The sequence below is a fragment of the Triturus cristatus genome, chromosome 8 (assembly GCF_964204655.1).
Source record: "Triturus cristatus chromosome 8, aTriCri1.1, whole genome shotgun sequence".
NCBI lineage: Eukaryota > Metazoa > Chordata > Amphibia > Caudata > Salamandridae > Triturus > Triturus cristatus.
Window position 1 is genome coordinate 1,213,471,877 of NC_140591.1, and position 22,153 is coordinate 1,213,494,029.

At 44.0% G+C, this 22,153-nt stretch overlaps 1 pseudogene; it reads left to right on the plus strand.

The window, feature by feature from the left end:
• Positions 1-17,246: 17,246 nt before the first annotated feature.
• Positions 17,247-17,865, plus strand: LOC146805613 (RNA demethylase ALKBH5 pseudogene; annotated as a pseudogene).
• The last annotated feature ends 4,288 nt before the right edge of the window (positions 17,866-22,153 follow it).

Genomic DNA, 22,153 nt, shown 5'->3' on the forward strand with positions numbered 1-22,153 from the left:
GAATATATGGGGGATCCTTTATCTGTATTGCTTTACATATACCAGACTGGCCCATTTCCCTAAGGGGCACTTGAGTTTCTACTTGGCAGGTTTGCTCACTACCTGAGTATTATTATCCTCAACCAAATTTGCTTTCTGGGACTTGCAAACTCCCTCATCCAGTGTGAGAGCCTTCAGGTCAAGGGAGAGCATTGACAATGACTGCTCCTGAACCATAAGTTGTCTAATTTTTATTTAAGATTGAGAATAGAATGGAGTGCATGGAGAACATCATTGCCGAAACAGGGCCCTCAGAGGCTATGAAATGCTTTCCCCTGTGCCTGTTGTGTGCCCAAAAGAGGCGCTATGTTCCATTATGGAAGCATACTTTAGCAATAATTAATTTGTAGTCTCCGGAACGTTCCTCACAAAATTGACAAATTCCTCATTCAAAAATCCAGGTATCCAATCCTCTAAGGTATGGCATTCATTAAAGAATTTTATAACAAACAACAATGTCTCAATGCGGAATTCATTGTGAGGACAGGTTTATACAAAAGCAAACCAAGGAATAGAGTGCTTATTAGAGGAATAAATCCACATAGGGAAGACTCAGGGAGACGGAGGGTATAAAGGTTCATATATTTAAGATTGCTCAACACATGATGGACATATTACGTCATATGTACATGTCATATGGACAAGAAGCACTGCGTAACATTTACTGGCAATGTAACCAACAAAATACTGTGCACATGTGCTCGTGAAAATTGTGACGGCGCAAGTGACACATGAAGTGGTATGTACAGCGGTGAAAAGGGGCGCAACAGGAAGAACAATGATACATTAACGCCGGCTGCTGACTTGCCGCGGATTCCCTGAGTGTGATTCATTCGCCTCCTCACAATTCCCATTGACTGGGTTCTCCGTCCACGTCCAATTTTACTTCACACGGACCTCCCATCTGTCTTGAGGCCGTGTCCTGCTGGCTGAGTCGACCCTCCGGTTGTTCTTCACACTGCCCCAAAAATGTGTAACCAGTCCTGATGATGGCCTAGATCGTTACAGGCCGAAACGACGTCGACCTCAACAGCGTTATTTTTGGCGCCCTTCTGGCATTGGGCATTTGCTCTACTGTTCCTTGCAAACCTTCAACATTAATTGTTTGAATGCCCTAAATTTGCCATGATTTAATGTATCATTGTTCTTCCTGTTGCGCCCCTTTTCACCGCTGTACATACCACTTCATGTGTCACTTGCGTCGTCACAATTTTCACGAGCACTTGTGCACAGTATTTTGTTGGTTACATTGCCAGTAAATGTTACGCAGTGCTTCTTGTCCATATGACATGTACATATGACGTAATATGTCCATCATGTGTTGAGCAATCTTAAATATATGAACCTTTATACCCTCCGTCTCCCTGTGTCTTCCCTATGTGAATTTATTCCTCTAATAAGCACTCTATTCCTTGGTTTGCTTTTGTATAAACCTGTCCTCACAATGAATTCCGCATTGAGACATTGTTGTTTGTTATAATGTACTGCCCCAGTCTCACTGTGGTTTACGGGCTACCTCCTGTGGTCTGATACTGTATTCATTAAAGAATGGCAGAGAATACGTGTAATATGCCTATTTGTGCTTTACCATATTTAAAATTTGTCTTTCTTGTGAAGAAGACCTCATTCAATGAACAGTTCCATGATTGAAGCTTGGACAGGCAAGGATGTAATGTTATTTGCAGATTTGGTTAGTTATTTGGGGTAGAAATCACCTTGGCTCTATACTCATGACTGGTTCTTCAGTTATCAGGTGCCAACAAGATCTTGTGAATGACCTTTCTACTGAGAAGTTCCTTTGTTATTATGTTCACCTTAGTAAGGGAGTATAACAGATATAGCCAGCCCGAATGTCAAATTCCCCCCCCCCCCCACGGGTTGCCCTCCCAAAGGGGACCTTCTATAGGGTATATGCCCAACCTCACAGCCAAATCACATTTAGTCCAATTACTATGCCCTGTCGGCTATCTCTTGACAGCCAAACTGGAATCTGCAAATTAGAGGGACAAAGTTGGGAGAGCTCAAACTGATGGCCCAGAACCTAACAAGTTACAATCAGCCTCTGATGTCCTTCTCTCAACATTATGACTATTAAGGTGAAAGTTGTGTTGTACATTTTGTAAATTATAGCATTAAAGAGTCATAGGCTGAGAGATCAAAAGAACTAAAACACACTCAGAAAATTGTCTTTTAAAGGAAGGAATCCTGAACTAAGAAGCAAATTCGGAACACCAGTATGTACTATGTACATCCCTTATGAATATGGTGATGATAAAAATGATGACGACAAGGACCTATTCACAGTGCTTATATATGTATATTTCGGTATCAAACAGAAAAATAATATAGTCCTATAAACTAAAATAGGCATAAAAATCCCAGAAAATGGTGAATCTGAATGAAAATGCACAAGGGATGTGTCTAAGTTTTATTGAGAAATGAATGACGCCTCTGTGCCAAATACAAAACCATACCTGACTTCGTCTCCTACTTAGAAACAGGAAGTCAAAAAATGATATATTAGTGTAATGCGATCTCTGTGGGTGACGATGTGTGAAGTATTTAATCAGGCCAGTATGTGGTAGTAATAGATATCCTAAACACAGATAACACCCATACACATCCTGAAAGTTAGAAAGCAATCACAAACCAAGCACACAAAATACAACAATAACCTTGTTTAATTCCATTGCCTATGTTAATCCCATATGGTAACCCAGTAGATGTCACATGCACAGAATCATTCATGCTAACTCTCAGGACCCTAATATATAATCTTCAAAGAAGTTTTGTTAAAGTTCTGTAATAAATCAATCAATAACCTCTTACACATTCCAGTTGTAAGTTACCTCCCAGTTTTAAAAGTTACCAATAGCTCATCATAACACACATAGGGGCAGATTTATGTTGCCTGGCGCATCTCTGCAAATCAGCAGGTATGCGCCAGGAAAGATGCGGCACGCAAGTTTACCCTTGCGCCACCCATGATGCGCCGCATTTACAATGCGGCGCATTATGGCGCAGGAATAAACAGATGCGTGTCGCATCTGGGGCGTAAAGTTGGCGCAGTGCTGAAGTAGTGTTGCGTGCGACACGCAACTCCAGCACTCTTCCAACTTGCCCTATCTGTAACGTGGTGCGTCAAGCCTTACGCCTGCTTCAAGCATGCGCAGGGTTTTGACACATCAGCGTTGGAAAAGTGACTCAGTGAAATCTTGTAGTTTTCACTGAGTCACTTTTCAGGGACGTTCCTGCGACGGAACGCCCCCCCTCCCTGCGTAGAAACGCCCACATGAAACCTGACGCAGGTTTCATGTGGCGCAGGGCTTTACACCGTGACGCATCTCCATAGATGCGTCACAATGTATATGGGGCGCAACGTGGTGCAGGGATTATGCCGCCGCTGCGTCACAAAAGTGACGCAACGGCGGCGTAAAAGTGGCGCAAGTCCAACATAACTCTGCCCCATAGACTGCATTGCTATTTTCAAAACTCGAATAAGTAAAACGAAATACAAATAATCAAAATCCCTGCATAACCAAGAATCAATGTTATCAGAAAATGTTTTTTTCCTTTGCTCTCAAGTGATTGAATTAAAGTGTTAATAAAAGATGTTAGTAATTTACTACCATTTAAGGATTCAGTGTATAGTAGGATGTCCCACACTTATCTTGCTGCATGAGGATTATCCCTGCAGTGTGGGATCAGTTCCATGACATTCACTTGGGTATGGTTTGTTTCTTGCCGAACTTCACTTCTACTTTTGTCCAGATTCCTCCCAAATCCGGGATTTGTCCCTTGCTGGTATAATGCTCCAAAAGGGGTAAGGTTTTTCTGGTCATATCACTTTTTAAGCAGGCATTTCCTGTACCTGCTTTTCTGATTCTCTCATGTGAATGTCATAGTGATTTTCATTCAGAGGTCTGCAAACATTTCCCGACCTGGGGTAAACTTGCTCATGCTATGATATTGTCAAAAGTGAAAAAGAACAGAAATCAATAATTTCTTTATAACTTCTGCACATTGTTTCAAGTGAAATAAACCTGCTATATGGTACCATGGATGATATGGGCTTGTGGCTGACGTGAATGGAAGCTTGTCCTACAAATCTATTTGTATAAACGTATCCCAGGGTTGCTCCAATCTGTTGGATTCATTGATTTGGAGTGATGTAGTCTGGACCCGTCACAGATGTCCCTTCACAAATGTTTCATTGGGTCTGGTATGTGGTGCTGCTTTACTACTGCTGAAACTTGTATTTCCCTCAATGGTGTTATTGTGTGCCGATGTGAAATAATAATACATCATTTGTTGAAACCCATTTTGAATATACATGTAGTAAAAAGTAGTTAAAGTAAAGACTTTGCACCTCAATCTGTTCCTGCAAGCATTTGCCTGCTTGGCACAATATTTACTGTTGTGCCTAGATCAGAGGAAAAGAAAATGGTGAAGGTGGGATGTGAGAATAGAGTGAATCAGTCGAAGAGAGTATCTGGTGGTTGATGATTAAGTACATTTTGAAGGAACACTCATGGGAATTGAGTGGCAAAGCTATTTCATAAGTAGTGGGGCCACATTCCTGCCTTAAACGTGAATTATGCCTGAATTTCCAGGACTGGTTCACAAAGATTTTTTGGGTTCTGCTTCTCTGCTTCCTCAGTATGCGGCTGAGTGGACTAATGCATTCAGTGCAACGATAAGTGCTAGACCCCGTCACTGCTGGGTCTGATCCCTACAATTATACTCAACTGTATAAACTTGGGGGCATATTTACTAATATCTCTGGCAATGCAGTGCAGCAAGTGATTTTGCTATGCTGCATTGCTTGAAAGGGTGAGAGCAAAACTGCACCCTTTTATTAAAGATATGGCACAGTTATGCTCTCTCTTATCACTGGCACGCTTATGGCCGCCTAGTGTCAACGTAAACACCCCGTGTCATGTCGCAAGGGTGCCTGTATTGTGGTCAAGATAGTTTTTGTGCAGGAAGGGATACCTTCTGGGCCACAAACTATCCTTTGAGGCTATTTCCTCTTCGCAAGTGTGTTGCAGGATTTTGTACGCAGGCAAAGAGAAAAAATTGAGGAGAAATGAAGATATTTCTACTTGTTATACCAGCCTCAGGTAGGCACACCATTATGGCACAAGCTCATGTTTACAAGTCTTTGTAAATATAGGTTGACATCAAAATACATCGGTGGAAGCACAGGAATACCTTGCATCGGGAAACATCGTTTACAACGCGGGGATTACATCGCGATGCCATTACATCGCGGTTTTTACAACGCAAGTCGTTACAACGACTTGCGCTAGATGGCGCTCTAGGACAAGGAATAGTATAATTTACTATCCAACACCTTCCCTACTGTACGTAGACTGGAGTTGGAATAGTAAATTATACTACTCCTAAGTCCAGCGCCCTCCAACGCAAGTCGTTGTAACGACTTGCGTTGTAAAAACCGCGATGTAATGTACCGCGATGTAAATGTATGTGTTGTAACGTCATACATCCCCTTGCATCATCCATGCAGTGCTTACCTGGTGCAAGGCATTATTTCTGTAAATCCCAAAATAGATTTTGCGTTAGGGCTGCCACTGCACTAAAAAAGTGAGGCAACTCCTACACAAAATCTGTGTAAATCTGGCTCTGGGTGAATAATGTCCACATTCTACAAAATGTGAAACAGAGAAAAATAAATACAGAAAAAAGGCATTAAAAGGATAAGGCTTAATTTTAGCGAGGGGTATGCATTTGGTACTACATATCATAATTAATGGTAATGAAAGCTTTTGAACGTTTTGTAATAACATTCTCCATTAAGACTCAGTTTCAAGGAACCTTGTTAGGTATTTAGCTTTCAGGACAATATTGTGAGTAATTAAGTTAATTAATTTTTCAAGGATATTACCGAGCCCTTGCTGCGTCCGTCAGTTCCCTACCAATGACTAAGGGCAGACTCTGAGCTATTCATTATTTTAATATCAACGATTACCCTGCAATTTAAGCATTCTACCCAGCAATGAATGTCAGCAAGAGAAGCCGATTACCAGCTCTCGTGAGGTGACTTAAAATATGTGATCCCATCTTAATGCTGCACAGAATGAGCAGAGGGAAGTATACCTTTTCAATAATGTCAAAATTGGAGAACATTATGGTGTGTTCGAAGAAGGTATTGCAAATTTAAAGTTATTCATGTTGCTTAGAATTAGGAAACCGGTGAGAGAGGGTGACTGTGCCAATGTTTCTGTGTAATAACCCTACTATGTGACATCAGTATGATGTGTGAAGCCAATTTGTTTTGATTATTAATTAAAAGAATTTAAAAAAAATAATTAGGAAACCGATCATTTCAAATAATTGCATACTGAGTGCAGATGTATCATTCGGTTGCGTCGCCCTAGCGCCACGCAATGGGGTGCAAGAGAAACACAACTACAAAGTTGGATTTATCAAGCCCCCCCGAAAGGCCCCCTTCGTGGCCTTGCGCGGATTGATAAATCTAGAGTAATGCAACGCAGTTCAAATCGTGGTGTTGCGTTTCTCTGCTGAGGGAGGCTTTACATGGGTAGAGAGTGGGTGTTCTCATGCATCCGCCCATGGATTTTGGGGCATTCCCAGATTTATCATTACTGGTAGACCTGGGAATGCGTCAAAATGCTATTCCTCCCCAGGTGAGACGTAACGAGAGCAAACATCTTTATCTCTCCTCGTTGTTTTCTCTATGTCTACTGCATACTGCAGCACACATAGAAAGAGGAAAATGCCTCAGAGGATTGTTTTTGTGCAGGAAAGTACCCCTTCCTACACAAACCCAATCCTATCTGCAACACAGGCAACCTTGTACTGTGGCGCAAGGGTGCCTGCGTTGGCGCTAAGCAACAGTTTGTGCGCCAGCACAAGAAAGGACAGGAATGCATTGTATAATGTTAAATATTACGCATTTCTGCCCTTTCAGGGCTGCTGTGTGAAAGTTTGAGAAATCTGACCCTGAGTATTTGCACTGATGCAAAATCAAATGTGTTTCTTTGTGTTAATTTATTCTGAAATACATGTTGCTGGAGCCTCCTTTCGGGGGCAGGAGATCAAAAACACTACTCGGTGATTAACCTTTGATCAACACATTATCCGAAATTATCTTTGTTTGTTAAACAATTCTAGAATATTAATGGATTTATGTAAAATTTAAGGAATGTGCTCTTTTCCCTGCAAGTGCAGGGGATTGATAATTTTAGTGACGTGTTGTTCTTTATGTGGTCTACTTTACCAAGGCTGTGACAAATCCTGTCATTTTGATATCAAATGTACACATATAAAATGTGCTGGCCATTTGTGTTCTTAAGTGAGTTTGTCATGGTTTGTGAGTACATTCAAATGCATATATTGAAGCACAGTTGTCACTATAGGGAATTATTAATAAAATAGTTTGGTAAATACGGATGTCTGTCTTTACACTCCTGTGGTTTATTATTAAATGTAGCGCCTCCCTACTCGCCCCCACACAGCGCCTTTCCAAGGCAGGTCATTAGCAGACTGAGCTATCTGAGCACACACTATTACATTATGCAAATAGAAAGTAGGGCAGGTGCTATCCAAACCCATTTCTTCCAAAATGAAATTATAATCCTATTATGATGTTCTTGTACGCATTCATTTATTTTTAATTTTTAACAACATTGCCTGCAATAATCTTGAATTAGCTGATGAGGGCAGCTGTAGACATATCTTCTCAGAAATGTCTGCTTTTGCATAAACATGTGGGCCGGATTTCGCTGGCGTGTATCATACGAGAAAAGAAAGATTCTTAATGCAACTTGACAAGATGCAATGCAGTTGTCACCCTGAATCAATGATTTATGAAACTGGCATTTTTAATCAGCTTCTGTAGCTAAAAAGTGCATGGCTTGAGCAGCAGCAAGTGCCACACAGTTCACTGTGTACTTGCTGATTCATGTATGCCAAGCCGGTCTGTCATGATTAATGCCCAAAGCATGCATTTTGCATTAATCCTGTCTTGCAGAATTTAATGGACCAAGATAGAAAATCAAATGAATACACGCAAGTGTAGCATACCTCTAGAGAGCACTCGCTGATGGCTGAAGAACTCATGCGCGAGGGTGTGCTTGGGATGCCTTTGAGATAATTATGGGATGCTGACATTATTTCCTGCTGATATTTCTGAAACTGAATGATGCACTATTATTAAATCAAACTAGAAAAGCTTTGCAATGGTTTTATGTTTTATATTTTACGTTTATGAATTATATTTGTCAGATGGAATATGAATAACGTCAACTATCTTCCTCAAGCAAGATTTTGCTTCTTATTTTTTTTTTATAGCTGAGACACTTCATCAATTAAGACATGCTGGCTCAATTTTGCAGCGTTTATTTCAATAGATTATTATAAATTTGAGTCACATCAAAATACGTTTTTTTTTTTTTTTAGAGGATTGGAAATAACACATGATGGGGCAGATTTTGCAAAAATATATGCAACGCAGTGCAGAACCCAAAGAGTTACATTGCATTGCGTGACGGAGAGGGACCCGCAGAGCTCCATATCGTCAGAAATATGGCTGTCTCCTCTCCTCTCCCTAGCGCCGGTGCTGATTTCAGCTGCTGAGCACTACGCACACACCCTAGCGCCATAGCTAGGGCGTGTGCGTGAGCCTAGCATAGGTTTTGTACAGGAAGGATTCCCGTTCTGTACAATATACCATGTCTAAACACATTTTAAAGTTTTTCCCACTTTGTATGTGTGCTGATGAGTGCAATACACATACAAAGTCAAAAAAGAAAGGAGAAATAAAAACATTTATCCTGTTAGCGCCTCCTTTGAAGTGACGTTAGCCTTTGGCACTAAACCCTAGCTCCAATTCTTCTAGATATGGTTTTGCATCAAAAGGCGTGGGTACACCCATCTACCATCCATGTAATGTCCTCTTGGAGTTAAGTAATGCAAAGCAGTGCGCTATGTGCTACTTTTAGGGGGAGATTTACTAAGATTTTATGCCGTGTTGATGCAAATCGGCACAACATCTTTTTTTCCGATTTACATTCCAGCACTAAACTTGTTTAGGGCTGGAAATAATGTAAAAGCAACACAAAACAGTGCATAGAACTGCTTTGCATCACTAAGCACCAAGGGGGCGTATCATGGGTGGAGCATGGGCGTTTCTATGCAACCACACAAGGTTTCTAAAGCTAAACCCTAATTACTAAATAAAGTAGATATGGTTTAGCATCAGAAAAATGAACCCTTTTGAAGAAGGCACAAGGAAGGAGAAATGCTTTCACTTCTCCTTCCTTTTCCGAATTTGTGAATGTGCTGCACTTTACAACACACATACAAAGAGAGAAAAGGGCTAAAGTTAGTCTAAGCATGGTATATTGTACTGGAAGGCTACCTACCAGTACAAAACCTATGCTAGACTCACAGAGACACCATTACACCATGGTGTAAAGATGTCTCTGTGGCGCATGGCAGCCGATTTCAGAGCCAGTGCTAAGGAGAGGGGAGGAGAGTGCCATATTTTAGTACATTTGGCGCTCTCTTGCTCACTCCTTCTCACACAGCGCAGCATTTGTGGCTGCTGCCCTGCGTGATAAAGTATAAAATCTGGCCCTACGTGTACTTTCCAGTGCAAAACAAGTTTTGTGCTGGAAAGTAAAGTCCCCTAAAAACAGATTGTGCTGGTTAGCGTCACTTTTGTGACGCTAATCCAGTGCAAAATGTTTGAAAATCTACCCTGATATTTCTAGTGTTAGGAGTGCAAACCATTGATTCCAATTTTCAGCCTGAAAACATTTTGGCCTTCTGTTTGTGTTGTTCTTCAAGGATATTACAAATAGAACTTGTAGATGTCACTTAGAATGTGAAGGCGGTATGTTTTGAAGTTGTCAGTTGGAGTTTGTCTGCCTGCTGTAAGGTTGGTGGTTACAGAGATGTGTTTCATCTTGCATTAAATATATTTGGAACACACCTGCTGTGTCTGGAGTCGTACACCACAACAGTTTCATTTCGAGATGAGCTGAAATCCAAATATGGCCTGTAACTGGAGTTATCAGTTCAAGGACCTGGTTACAAGTTGCCGTTACTAGTAGCACCATAAACACGCATGCAGAATGTATGTTACCATGCGGTAACAATTCACCAGTACATGGTAACTATGAGTGCACCCCTTGGAGTGGTGAATTGCCATGTGGAACTGGATTTTTTCAGTTGTGAAACCACAGAGAATTCCTGATTCCTTAGTGTTTAACACATACATTTATCACCTGCTCTGAGGTAAATGTATGTGGGTACTTCTAGTAGAGTGGTGGTGGGGGAATGGGAGTGTGGAAAGTAGAGGAGGGAAGGGAGAGAAGGTTTGGCAGCCGGGAGCGTAATATGTGCCCCTCTGCAGAAAAAGAATCAGCGGCAAAGAACTGACTGCAGCTGCAGCCAAAGCATAACATGATTTTAGTGGGTGAAATTCATTCCTGGTAAAATTGGTTCCCATGATAAAACAACTGGGAAAACTGGGTGAGGAGACAATAACCCACTCATGATCAAGTGGAGTAAGATCCCATACAATAATTTCAGACCATCTGACTCATAATTAGGACCAAACTGGAGGTGGGCCCATGTGTGAAATTCCAACATCAGACTTCCCAAATAATCTTGAACTGAGGACATAGAGGTGTAATCAAAAAAAATAAAGGCTTGTGTGAGCACACACAAAGGCCAAATTATATTCTCATTACTATGTAAACTGCATTCATTTTATCTGGATAATAATTGTAGCATTTACATTTTGTATTTTTTCTGTACCATGACGTGATCTAAGGTAAACTTGACACACAATACACAAGACAATTTACATAATTAAAACAAATTCCATCAGATATTGAACTACGTTCTTGGTTTCATTCACTTGTTTTTATTTTATATTTTATTTATGTACCTCCCGTTTCAATGTACAAGCTCTTTGATATGTACGTATAGTCTAAAAGTATGACCGTGCCAGAGGACGTAATTGTTTATTTTAGCCATGATCTCCCTGAGGATCGAGGTTGTGCAGGTTAGTCTGGTAAAATGTTTGGCCGACAAACTAGGGGACATATTTAAAGATGACATTCTCTTAGCAAGTACAATCTTCTCAGTCCGTGGGAGTATATAAAGTCCTTCTCAGCAGGCTAATCTGTATTGCAAAATCCATGATTATGAAGGAGAAGACATTCTCATCCAAAAACAGACATATGAAAAAGTCCTCTAATTCCTGAGGGCCATTCAGGGATGATATCTATTTCTCATGGTGCCAACAATGGACACATCACATTTTCCACTGAAAACAGATTTTATTGCAATGTAGATGGGTGCGGATTTTGGGCCCTAGCTCAGCCGGCACCTTGGGAAACTTAGCAAACCCACACATGTTTAAGAATTAGACACCAGGGGAATCAAGGGTGAGGTGACATGCGTGGCTCTCACAGTGTTTTCTTACACATAAACCCTTGAAATCCTTAAACTGATGGAAAACACACATTTTTCACATCATTTCTTTGATGAAAAGTGCTGAGATCTGAGGGGAGACACAAAACCCCTAACACCAAGCATTCCCCCAAATCTCCCTATAAAAATGGTACTTCACTTGTGTGGATAAGTTACGTGCCTGCAACACGAAAGGCCCAAAACCTAATGACTTGATTTGGAAATTGGCCCAGCTGTGGTATTTGGGTCGAGGCTCAGAGACCACCCAAGGTAACCTACCAAACCCAGACATTTCTGAAAATTACACACACAAGGGAGTCCAGGGTGGTATGCCTCATCTGGATGCTATGGTGTTTTCTTACTCACAATGCCCTGGAAACCTCTAAGTCTGTCTAAAGTTGTGCATTGTCCTTGCAGTTAAGTGGTGTAAACTTCTGTAAATCATAGGGATCCGCAAACGTCTTAACAGCCAGCATTCCTCACATCTCAAGATAAAAATGCTACCCCTTGTATGTGGCTGGGCTTAGTGCTCGTGACAGGCTTGCATTAAACCAAGGTCACTGGGAGTCTCATCAGGAGGCAGTAGTACATGGGTGAGATTACATCTAAAGTTATTAGTTTAACACCTGTTATTTTATTTAGCCCATCCACATAAACTATGTAATTACAGGTTCTTATTACACTGCACCTCAGAAAAGAAATGGAATGGTGGTTACATGATTCTCATTTATTATTGGGGTTTCCTCTTGCCCCACTGATCCCATTGATGTTAACAATTGATGCCAGTGACATAGGCTGAGGTGAAACATTGGGGGATTGCAGAATACAAGGAGTGTAGTCAATAGTGGAAGAAATTAGCCTTCAAACTGAAAATAACTGTTTGAAACTTACTTTCTCTGACATATTTCCTCTGTTTCATTGGCAGATAACACAAACACCCTGGGGGCCAGAGACAGACAGTTCTGGGTCATGGCCAGCAGAACAAGCACAGTGGTTGAAGGTTTCAATAAAAGGGGTCAAAACTAGCAAGATCATGCCTTGCATCTTCTTATGTGTTGTATGGCTCCCCCTCTCCCTATGTTCATTACTGGCTTGTGTCCCACACCTGTACTGTTTTATTCTGTTACTTGGTTAATGTTCTCTTTTGGTAGCCTCTGTGCTCCTGCCTGTTCTACCTTTACTGGTCTGATGGAATCCTCAATGCCAGACCATTCAGGGTCCCAGGGAATTTCCAGTTGCGTATATATCTAATCATTCTTCATTCATCGGAACAGCCCAGTGAGTCATTCCTAAACTTTGCATATAACCATATGCTTCAATGGTCCTGCATTCCATCTCTAATATTGATGAGCCATCTGTTTTTCGAGGACTCTGTCCAAACCCAAATGTTACGCTTCTCTGGCATTTTCTATGCAAGTAAAAAGGCTACTTTGTGTGTTGTCATATGACAGTAGTGTTTTTCTCTCTCTTTCTTACCCCTAAACTCCTCTTTCCCCATGCAGAACTAGGCAGGTAGTTATGCTACTCTGCCTCTTGTAATGTTCATAGAGAGAGTATGCTGGTTTAACCTCTGATTCCAGTGCTCCATATTATCTCTCAGGAGATGAGCATTCCTCCAATGCAACAAAGTCCTAAGTTAGCCAACAAAGGGTTCACGTGATCATGCCATCCAGCCGAGGCAGCCAACTCTTTGCAGTAATGGGAAGAAATATGTCTACTATTTCTAAAAGCATCATTTATTGTGAGGTCGTATAATGTAGTTGCAGACTACCTTAGTAACATCTTCCATCAATCTACATTTGAGTTGGGGAAGATTTTAGGCACTGATAGACTATGTTGTCCATGGCTGAATCAATTTGAATCCAAGAAGGGCACACTTCTTCCTGTATTTTACTCAGAGAATCAGCGCCCAGAGACATGGCTGATGCCTTCACTACCCTTCCTATGGCTAACAGGGCTTCTTTATGCTTTCCCTCTAATTCCCCTACTTCCTATGGTGCCCAATAATATTCAGACAAGCAACACAAATCATGTTGCGATCACCTTTTTGGCCAGTAGACCATGGTTCCCCTTGTTTCCCGACTATCACAATGACCTCTAGTTCACATTCTAGAGTTCTGCAGCCATTTATTGGGCCACAACTATTTTATCATGCCACATTCCACCTGTAGGCAACAGCCTGGAAGTTGAAAGGTTAGTGTTTCAACAAATGTGTTGCCCAGAGGGGATAGCATCTTGTATGCAAGAAAGCTGTTGTTCTTCCACCTAAGACTCACATGTTAGTAGACATTAATCACATTTTTCTAAATGGTGTCATGAACAAGGAATGCAAGCCTTTTCTAGTAACTACTTCAGAATCTTAGTCTTTATAATGATCAGTGTTTTAACTATCTACATATCCCCTCAGGCTTCAGTGGGCAGCCATCACAGCTCGTAGGGAAACCAACAAATTCTGCAACTTCAATAGGGGATTTAGAGAGGAGCCATTTACAAAGACGCCTGAAATGCCAGAAACCGGTCCTAGGAAGCTTGTTTCCGGTCCAGGGATGGCATGGCTTGGCAGTTCGGGCTGGACTGTTCCCATGAGGCACAGGGTCAGACTGATTTGCATATAGCCATGTCTGAACTGGGGTGGCAGAGTGGGCTAAAGAACGGTGATGGATCAAACCCAGATCTGTTGACTGGGTGTGAGTGTTTGATTGGTTCTGATGCTCCGTCCATCACCACCCCCTTTTGTACCGCTTTGTTCGCCATAAGTTGGCAGGGTATGCTCAGACGTGAGTCCCTTGCTCACTTTGCGACTGGATTCAAGCAAGCCTGCCTGAAGACGGCTGAAATGCCAGAAACCGGTCCTAGGAAGCTTGTTTCCGGTCCAGGGAAGGCATGGCTTGGCAGTTCGGGCTGGACTGTTCCCATGAGGCACAGGGTCAGACTGATTTGCATATGGCCATGTCTGAACTGGGGTTGCAGTGTGGGCTAAAGAACGGTGATGGATCAAACCCAGATCTGTTGACTGGGTGTGAGTGTATCGGAGTGTTGTAGTAGCAGAAATATGTAGAACACTACTTGGACTTAGTCACACACATCTGTAAATCAATATCTTACAGCTTGCCTTGTTGTGACTTCAATCTCTCTGCTGCTCCCAAGATCACCAGAATGAAGAAAGGAGAGCTGCCGCAGTTGATGCCGCTGTGAACTGTAGGTCCCACAATCCTCTCTGATACCTCATCTGTGCCTCGTTACACCGGATCAAAAGGCGCACTGCAGTCTCTGAGGTTGAGGGCTGTGTTTTATTGCTGAGATCACTGTTGCCTGGATCAGGACCTTACAGTTTGCCTAGTTGTGACTCCAATTGCTCTGTTGCTCCCAAGATCACCGGACTGAAAGAAGGAGAGATGCCGGGTTCATACCTCTGCCACTGGAAAATGCAAGTCCCACAATCCTCCCTGACATCTCATCTGTGTCTCTTTACACTGGATCAAAAAGCGTGCTGTAGTCCTGCAGTGCCGGACACATGCGGGCTGTGTCTGGGCAAAGCCCGGACCAAGGGCGGGTCTGTCCGCCCCCATTAAAGCCCGTAGGAGGCTGAGCCGGGCCACCTCCCTTGCCTCTTCAATGAGGGTCCGACAGTGGTTAAGTCGCTTACTCCTCATCATATTTTAAGGTACTGTTGTTACTACCTTTGATACCAAATTCTGCCTTCTGTACGCATCTACTTTTGAGATGTTATTTGACTGTACTGGGACTATTTGTTATTTGCTTTTTAAAACAAGCTGGTTAATGTGCTCTAACTGTGCGACCCTACACTCTGAGGGCACTTCTTGCATTTTATCTCAGTGTTACTTCCAGTAAGTCTTGGCATCCCTTGCATTGGTGCTCAGTGTGATAAGAAGAAGGGAATTTCTGATTACATGTTAAGGTCATTGCACTAGCAATTATGATGAAAAGAAAATGACTGGCACTGTGCAAGGTTGTCTGCCTTTTAGCAGTGACTGTTTTTGTGAATGAAGGGACACCTTCCTGCACAAAAACAATCATGAGAGGTGTTTTCCTCTTTTTGTGTGTGCTGCAGAATGCAGCACACATAGAAAGAAGAAAACATGAGGAGAAATAAGGATATTTCTCCTCATTGCGCCTCCCTAACGCCTCCCCTGGGGTGGTGTTAGCATCTGATGCATTCCCTGGTTCAGGATTCCTCATAAATCTGGGAATGCTTCATATTCCATGGCTGCTGTGTGGGAACGCCCACAGGAACACCCATGGAACACCCCTTTCACGCATTGTTCTGTGTGAAAGGGGCACATATTTACAAGGCCATGAAAAGCTACACAAAGTGGCTTTGTGTGGACTTGTAATTATGCTGCGGCACATTGCGCCACTGGAGCATCAAAAAAGTGCTGTGTGGGGCCTCGTAATTGAGGACGTAAATGGGCAAAACTGGATCCATCTAGATTTACTCAGAAACTTGTTAATGATAATATGGGGTACATCATGACGTGCCCAGAAAATAATCCACACCCTGGTTTTAACAGAAAATAAAAGGCTATGCAAGTCAATTTCAGGTAGCCAGATTAGGCTTAAACCTACTCTCGTGGTTGTTCCACATAGATGGTTTAATGCGGCATGTTCTGCGGCACATAGACATTTAAAAGCAGCACTAAATCACACAGCAGAGAATTCCATGGATATCAAAAGAGCCAGGCTAGACTATCAAAGAGCTATTGAGAATAGGAAAAGGGAAATAAGGGAAGAGGCCTGGGAAGAACTATCCATGGTCTCCTCTTTAAGAGATAGCACTAGATTTTGGCGGGTTAAAAATCATACCTTTTTTTCAGATCCCGATACCCCAAAGGTGGAGATCATAATTCCAGAAGATCAGTGGGTAACACATTTTAGGTATATTTTTCAACTCATTGACAGAGAGTCATTGCAAATCAATCACCTAAATTGCTCCACTCGGATAGATCTAGCCCCAGCCCCCCTAAATACCCCCATTGAGGTGAGTGAAGTGGCGCTAGCATGGGGTACCAGTGGATCTTTTTAAGGCAAACACTGACTTATGGGGCCCTGGCTCATCAAATGTTTTGAGAAGTGCCCTGGAGGGAGAAATTACGGACTCATGGAGATCTGCCATCCTTGTACCCAATGTTTAGGTCGAGCCTGTAACAGCGCGCATGCGCTGTTCTGGCGAAGACTTCATGTGGGGGCTTTAAAAACAAACCTAAGAATCGCATACGCTCGTGCATGTACTTTTTGTTTTGGCCCACGATATTGGCCTTTGTGTGCGTCTTTTCAACAAAGACAGCACGCAATTGGCCAAAGGCTGGCGCATTGCTCCTCCAATGGCCTACTGGTGTCGGTTACCTGCATGGCCGCCATGTGGTTTCAATTATCGTGCCCAGACACAGGCGCAATATTTGAAACCAGATGTCTCGCTGTGGCGCGCGCGCACCACTCGCGTGCTTGTTCGTAATTATTCCTGTTTGTCTTTTTGCCTCCTCCCATCCGATCTCTCTGTGTTGCTTCACCCATGTCTCTCCTGCCCCAATGTTGCTTCCATGCTCCTTAGCTTCGCTTAGACCCCGTTGCTTCCGTTCTTTCCCTCCTACTACGCTCACTTTAAAAAACCAAAACAACGTTTCTGCCCGTTTCCTTTTTCCTTTTTTTCGGTCTTGATATTGCCCTTGCGCCGATCGGCGGAGCTGAGCCATGTGCGGTGATGTGAGCCCCGCAGTATGGCCGCCAGTGGATACATGGACCTGCGGGAGAAGTTGCAGTCCATAATGCCTCACCATAAAGGCGCAGAGCCGGGCTCCAAGAGGAAGCTGTCAGACGGCGAGTACAGCGACCATGAGGAGGCGCCACTGCCCCCTCTGCCGCCTCTCCACTACCGGGACGAGGAGGCACACCGGGTGAAGCACGGAATCTGGCAGATGCTTTTCTTCAACCCTGAAGAGTGCGCCCGCATCGAGAGTCGCATCGACGAGGTGGTGCATGCTGCCGAGAAGGGGCTGTACAAGGAGCACACTGTGGACCGGGCTCCATTGCGCAACAAGTATTTTTTTCAGGGAGGTCTACACTTATGTGGCGCAGCTGCAGAAGCACGGGCCTTGCCAGGAGCGGCTATACCGCAAGGGTGACGTTGATGAGATCCCTGCCTGGGTGCAACAGCTGGTCATCCGCAAACTGGAGCAGCACCGGGTCATCCCCGAGGGCTTCGTTAGAAGCGCCATCATGAATGATTACCAGCCCGGAGGCTGCATCATCTCTCACGTGGACCCCATCCTCATTTTCTAACAGTCCATCATTTCCATGTCCTTCTTCAGTGACTCGGCGCTGTGCTTCCTCAGGTAAGAGAAGATGGGGTTACTGTCATGCTGTGGGTGTGAAGATGCCTCCTCCGTGTATGGCGAAAGTAATGAGTAATGTCATTTTAAGTGCCAAAAGCCTAAAACATTTGTGATCATCACTATACAGCAATGCATGTCATAATGTAGTCTTTCGTTAATATCGAGCCCCCTTAAACTCGGGACCTGTAACACTTCTTAAGCAAAGCTCAAAATGTAATTATCAGTCTTCTTGGCAGATGGATAGATAGAAGGATTACAGTCCTTGAGGTAAGGTGGTATAAATGCCCACTGCCCTGTGGTAAAGAAATATCCACAGGGGTGAAGCGTAATTCACCACTTTGATTGAGAGGAGGGTGGGGCGGGAGTCACCCTCTGAGGGTTGGATCACCATGCTTGCACACAGTTAATTCCCTCAAGTAAATTGGGGCTTTGGCTGAAGGTTACTTGGCTTACTAATCTTGGGATGGCATGGTCATAGGTATTGGAAGGTGGGAATGTATGACCAAGTTAATGGCGAATGTACAGTGGGGTTCACATCCACTATAGAGTCACTCCCAGTTGCTTGGTTGTCATTTCCTGGTGATAAGAATATCATTACTATTTACATATAAAATTGCATTTCATTGCTCAATCACAGCTGACTTTCTAGAGTTGTTTGGAGTAGCGCTGCGGTTTTGTTTTGCTCGCACTTGCGATAGAGTGCTGAGCATTTTGTAGAGCACAATAGGGCTTCAAAGACCTGCTATTACTTAAGACAATTCACCGTATGCCAGTCAGGTGGTGGCCCTGTGCCAATCTGTTCGGTCACATGCGATCTGTCCCCCCACCCCTCTCCCGCTCTTTCTCCTGAGCAGCGACAGTGTAATCACAGAAGGAAAGGTGTTGGAACGCTTTGTTAGTGTTTATATCTCGGATCATATGTAACTGTCACTTCACACTTTGTGTCTGTGAAATTTACAACACTCGAGACATCTTCTTCACTACACTATTTATCACCTCTTTGAAGACATCGCAGGCCGGTCTCTACCTCTGATATTTACAATCTAACAAGCGGTCGAGGATGCCCTTGATTGTAATGCATTAGGTCTCGCATTTGCGAGAGTTTAATCTATTAGTATTGTAAATGCAATGCCTTTTATGTATGTTTTAAAACCCAAAACATAAATAAAAGGCATTGTCATTTACAATGCCAATAGCTCAAACTCGCGTGAATGCGAGACCTATTGCATTGCAAATGCTTGTTAAAAAGGGAGACAAACTAGCCCCAGCCTGTTATAGGCCTATTTCCCGCAACAGAGGAGCAAGGGAGGAGTGGTTTGCCTACTCCTAAGTGCACATTGTACCTATTTTTGTTTCACATTTTTTGTGCTGCTGATTCTAATCTAATGTCATTTAAAAATTTGTCTGTGTAAAATCAATTTTGATGTTCTCTCAATTGGCTATTTCTCGATAAAAAACATAGCTGTACTAATAAGCGCTACGTCATGTTTATATGAACATTTTTTGTAATGATTGTGGATTCTTTGGACCAATTTAGGTAATAATATTGAGTTTTTCTAAAAAAATCCTCCAGGAACTCTTTTGCTTTGTGAGTTACTTTTATAAAATGGCCATTTCTCTGCTCTTACTACTCATTGTGCATTACAGCCTGTCTCCAATACACGTCTGGAGTGGATGAGAGCTACATTTTGGGCATGCTCTTTAGACAGCCACAAGCACAGGAAGGGTGGGTGTGACAGAGAACTCATCTGCATTCTGATAGCTCTTTCTGGGCAGGGAGGGGGGAGCTGACACTTACACCTGAATAGGCAGTGTCCTGTTTCCCACACAGAGGGATTATTACCCCTTACTGATGGTCTGGAGCCTGGGCTGGGAAGAAAGGGGCTCTGTGCACTTCAAGGGCCTGCTTTGCAGTCACCCCCACTTGAAAGGGACAACTGGGTATAAGTACTGAGCCTCTCTCCCTACCAAAGGAATACTCTACTATACCTGTGAAAAACTCTGCCAGGAGTAAAGACTGCTGTGCTACAAGGAATGCCGTTCTGCTTGACTGCTGCTCTGGAAGAACTGCTCTTCTGCTTTGCTGTGCTGCTTGCTGCCTGCTAATCTTTGCCCTGCTGAGGACAAGGACGGGACCCATCTCACTTGAACCCAGAGTGACAACACGGGCTTGCTGTCTTGCCCCCTGTTCTGAAGTCTCAGGGCCATCAAAGACTTCCTTCAATGCTGCAACAGCACCTGGACTCTGCCATCTGTGAGTCCTGCCCTGCCAAGTGGTGCCAATCAAATCCTGGGCCCTTGAAAGGTGACTTCTGCTGTAAGAAACAATCAAAATCAAAGCAGTCAAGCAATCAATCAGGTTCTTGTTGAGCATGACTAATCACCTGTTAGGGTCTCAAGATGCTGTGGGGGGGATCTGCGGTTCAGTCTAAGAGCCAGGTCTTGAGGTCCTTCCTGAATTGAGCCAGCAACAGTGATTGTCTGAAATGTAGAGACAGGGAGTTCCAGGTCTTCGCAGCATGGTAGGAGAAGGATCTTCCTCTGGTCGAGGTCTTGCGGATCCATGGGATGGTGGCCAGGGCCAGTTGGCTGGAGTGTCGGGGGGTGGTAAGTGTGTAGAAGCAAAGGCGGTGGTTGAGGTGTGCAGGTCTGGTGTTGTGGAGGGCTTTGTAGGCATGTGTGAGGAGCTTAAAGGTGATTACTTTGTAGATCGGGAGCCAGTGGAGGTCTCTCAGGTAATCAGTGATATGGCGGCAGCAGGGGATGTTCAGGATGAGTCTGGCAGGCGTTGTTGATGTTCTGCAGTTTCTTCAGGAGTTTTTCGGTGGTGTCAGCGTAGAGTGCATTTCCGTAATCAAGGCTGCTGCTGATCAGCACATGGGTGACTGTTTTCCTGGACTCAGTGGGATCCACTTGAAAACCTTCCAAAACTGGCAGAGCATGATGGTGAGGTTGCGTGTGTGGTCTGTGGGTGTGTGCGGGGTCTAGTATACCAGGAGTCATCCCAGGCGAAGGGGGTGGAGCCCAGGAGGAAGACTTCGGTCTTGTCTGAGTTGAGTTTGAGACAGCTGTCCTTCATGCAGGTGGCAACTACCTTCATCCCATTGTGGAAGTTGCTCTTGGCTGCTGTGGATTTGTCCGAGAGATAGAATCAGCTTGGTGTCGTCAGCATAGGAGATGAAGTGGCTTCTCACGATGGCTGCAAGCAAGGACATGTAGATGTTGAAGAGGGTGGGGTTCAGGGAGGTTCCCTGAGGCACTTCGCAGCTGATCTCTGTGGGTTCTGAGTGGAATGGTGGAAGTCTGACTCTCTGCGTCCGGACGGTGAGGAAGGAGTGGATCCATTCTAGGGCTGTGTCGCGGATGCCGGTTTAGTTTCAGAGGGTGTGGTGGGAGTTGGTGTCAAAGGCCGCCGAGAGGTCCTGGCAGATGATGGCTGCAGTTTTGCCTCGGTTGAGCATGGTGCAGATGTCGTCAGTAGTGGCAAGGAGTGCAGTCTTGGTGCTGTGTTTGCTTCTTATGCCCGATTGGGAGAGGTCCAGGATGTGGTTTATTTATGAACTTGGAGAGTTGGGCTTTGATGGCCTTCTCGATGAATTTGGCTGGGAAGGGGAGCAGAGAGATGGGTCTGTAGTTCTTGAGGTCCGTCAGGTCAGCAGAGGGTTTCTTCAGCAGGGGGTGATCTCAGTCTTTGGGGAAGGTGGTGGACTTGATGGAGCAGCAAAGTTCGGGGGCAATGGAGGTGCCAGCTCTGTTAAAGATGTGGTGAGGCAGGGATCTGACGGGGCTCCGGAGTGGATGTTCTTCATGATCGTGAGGGTGTCGTCTGAGGTGAGGGTGGTCCAGTTGGTCTGGGTCTGCTGGGGTCTGGAGGAATTGGGTGCAGTGGTTGCGGGTGGGGGGGTGGGTCTTAGGTTGTGAAGCTTTTGTAGATCTCCTTGATCTTGCAGTGGAAGAAGGTGGAGAGGTTGCTGCAGAGGACTTGGGAGGGGGGAGGTCTGCTGTCTCTGTGCTGGGTTTGGCGATTTCTTTGACCATCATGAAGAGTTCTTTGCTGTTGTGTGCGTTGGCAGTGATGTGTTCTGTATGGCAGTTTTCTTTGTTGTTCTGATGAGGTGGTGGTGCATGGTGATGGCGGTTTTGAAGGCTGCATACTCTGCCAAGATCTAGCTGATCCTCCATCTTTTCTCGAGCGATCTGCAGGTGCGCCTGGACTCTTTGAGGGTGGGAGAGAATGAGCTGGCTTTCTTGGAGGGCTGCTTGTCTGTGGGTTTCCTGAGGGGAGCCAGTGT